We start from the raw sequence: 3,646 nt of genomic DNA on the forward strand, positions 1-3,646 counted from the left end.
TTGATTCATTTCAGGACTAGCACAGCAGATACAAATTCTGAATGGTGCCAGGATGTTATCTAAGGCCATTCCAGAATGGCACTAACCTTTATCCAAGAGAGTCAACCAGAAAGATAGGGACAAGATTCTACCTTAGACTACTCTAATGGATTTTGCAATGATTACCAAAACAATCTGATCTCAGACATCAGAGTGTGTGTGTCCAAAGGCCTAAAATAACACTGAGATAGCCATGGCTTATGTATAGGGCTGTCCAATTGTCCAGAGGACTGAGCCCTGTAATTTTCTAGACTTCCTCACAATCATAATCTGATAATTTAATCATCTCTTGGAATTTGAATTATGCCTTGATGTTCTCTGTACTTAAGGCCAAAGAATCCCAACACATCCTTTTATCATAAATCCCATTATCTTGTCCTTTAATTTTTCTGCTACTCTGACTTTTAATCATTCATTCAGTCATAATTTCTGAGTCTGAAACATTACATCCATTTTTTTTTTAGGAAAAAAAGGCACAACTAAATGAACAACAGGAAAATGAGCAAAAGTAATATCCACATTTTTAAATCATGCCATTTGCTCTTGAATCATCTGTCCCTTTTTAATCAGAAGCTGATGATGCACAAAAGCAATCAACAGATCAGAAAAAAAGACACTTGGTAGGATTGAGAAAATAAATGTACAGCTAGCCAACGATGCATTCCCTTGATGTTAATTATATCCATTTCATAAGCCTTAAAATCATTCATAAATACTTGATTTGATGGGTCTTCTACTTATCCCTCTTTCTATGATGGCATTCTTACAGGAACTAATTCTGCCCATCTCCATGTTGTTAAATTGCCTCTAGGAACATCATTTTTCAACTAAAGTCACTACTGTCATATAATAGTAATACTTCAGTGCTTGCATTTTATGCTTAATACCTTGTAGATTGTCTTGTAGTTTCCTTCAATGTAATGATATAATTTATTGCTCTGAGACTACTTGCTAATGTCTGTGAAATAAGATGTACTCAAGCGTTTAATATATATGTGTGTATATGAAATTTAGATTTGCTTCATCAAAGTTCTGTATGACATACAATCAGAACTGTGAATACACAAATAATTTTTTGTCTGGATTGCACTTCTTGATTTCATTGGTATGGGCAATTCACATTGAGAAAAATCCCTTTACCAATGCAGATTGACATCTCCCTGTGGTTTACTAGTTTCAGATTGTTCCTGGGGGCACTGAGAGATAAAGTATCTTGCTAAGAGGCACACAGATCCAGTGCGTGTCAGATGAGAGACATCCATGGTACCATATGAGAATGTTAGGGTTTAGGAATGCTGCTCTTTTATTAGTTCATCAGATGTTTACCTTATTTGGGTTTTTGGTGTCCTTGATTGTGGAGACAGATAAAACTCCTTTGTCTCTTGTGGATATTTACTATTTTGAAGAAGTTTGAGAGGTTGTGAGGATTGGAGAAAATTGATAGCCCTCTATGTTGGCTACACAACTCAGAACTCCTGTAAGCTATTATTTTTTTATTATTAAACATCAAATTTTCGTATTTCCCAAGAAAACATTATCAAACATTTTCCAACATTTTATTCTTATAAATGACTCTCTAGAAAGCCTTCCTCATGGAGATATTTTATAATGCTGTGTTTTTGCTGCTAAGCTTTTCTTAATGAGTTACTATTTTTATTACAGCTTCAGTGCATTGTATAGCAGCTATTAATGAGCATTCATATGCTAATTTTAATGCAACATTCCCAATTCCATTCAAGAGCTTTCTTATGTGGGGTACAATTTGGAATTATGGAAATTTGCTGAAGAGCAATGGAAATATTTTTACACAAATATAATCAATCAAAGTTATTCCAGAGAAAGCTCTTCTACAAAGTCACCTTCATTAAAAGGCTTACAGAATCTGTGGCAAATGAGGAAGAGGATAATCACATTTACCCATCTTTCAAGGTTCAACTTCAATACCAACCTCTCCATTGAAGAGTTCTTCAATAGGGTCGGTTAATTTAATTCAATAAACATTTATTTGTGCATAGTTCTGTCTTGTGGGGAGAGTGGAATAAAAAAAAGCCAATTAAAATTCATTAATTGACCTCAAGGAACTTACAGTCAGAAATGATCCCTTTCTCCTGAACTTTTCACGGTACTTTTACTTTCTACTTTGTATTCTATTTATTTGTGTATGTGTCTTGTTCTCTACTAGTGGTTTAAAAACTACTGAATAGACTAGACTTTATATGATTTATCTCTATATCCATCATGCTCTCTACCAAAATCTTTCTTTGGTGCTTCATTGTAATATGAGAACGGTCTTAGGTTCTTAAAGGCTAAGCCAGAAGTGCAGAAATTATATATGTTTCTATCAAGTTGAAATGGCTTGAGGTATGACCCTATAAAAGAATGTCTGATACTAGAACAATCTTTCAAAGTAGGGGAGGGACATTCTCAAAAGTTTTGGCTCTAGTGATGAATTCTTGGGCCTTACCAACCTATCAACAACAACAAAAAAATAAGTGCCCATTTTCAATTAATGATCTATTACAGTATATATAATGTATGTATTCTATGTCAGAAGATACAAAATGATATCATCACTTCCCTCAGGGAACTTATATTCTACTGGAAGGAATATAAAATGTTTGAAAAGAAGTATATTCAAATTACATACAAAATAAAATCAGAGTAATTGGAATGGGCACTAACAACTGAAAGAAACCAAGGAAGACTTCTTAAAAGAGGTAGCACTTAAACTAATCTGAAAGAGAAGTAAGAAATCTGAGGAGGCAGAGGATTCCAGGTATGGGGACCAGGATATGCAAAGGCATGGAGGAAGGGGATGCAATGTCATATATGGAAAATATTCCAAGGACCTGGAATTTTGTTGGTTTGATAACTCCCTATGTAGAATTCAACCCATCTATGTTTTATTGTTTTTCAAGTTCAGAGAGGCTTACTTATGATCAGACAGATAATAGATATCAGAAATGAATTTTGAACCTGGTCTTCCTGACTCCAAGTACAACACTCTGTCCACTGCCTGTAATGAAATAGATGACAACGTAAGATAGCCCTTAGTGATGTGGTATAAACACCACTCAGAAAATGCAAACAGAAAGTCCTATTTGTCATAACATTTCTTTTTCTTTTTCTTCATGACAGCACCACAAATATTTGAAAATAACTCATTTTCCTTATATCTTCTCTCTTTCAAGCTAACCTGCCCAGTTCTTTTTAACCTCTCCTCATATGGCCTAGTATTAGAGCTCTTCATCATCCTCCAATCCTCTGAACATTGTCCAGTTTATTAATGCTCTTCCTAATACGGGCCATCCAGAACTGAAAACAGGTCAGGAAGGAGGTTTAACCTATATGGAGGTATTGATCTATCACCTCTTTATTCCCAGACACCATGTATCTCAATGTAATCAATGTAATTACTTTGTTGGGTTACTATGTCACATTCTTGACTCTTATGGGGTTTGTGATCCCCTAGTCTACCTCCTAAATCTTTTTTTTCTTCCTTTGTTCTTTCCTTCCTTTCCTCTTTCTTTCCTTCCTTCTTCTCCTCCTTCTTCTCCTTCTCCTTTTTCTTCTCCTTCTCTCTCTCTCTCTCTCTCTCTCTCTCTCT

Source organism: Petaurus breviceps, unplaced genomic scaffold (genome assembly GCF_028583685.1).
Source record: "Petaurus breviceps papuanus isolate PSGF00001 unplaced genomic scaffold, PetGlider_PUasm1.0 98, whole genome shotgun sequence".
NCBI classification, from domain to species: Eukaryota; Metazoa; Chordata; class Mammalia; order Diprotodontia; family Petauridae; genus Petaurus; species Petaurus breviceps.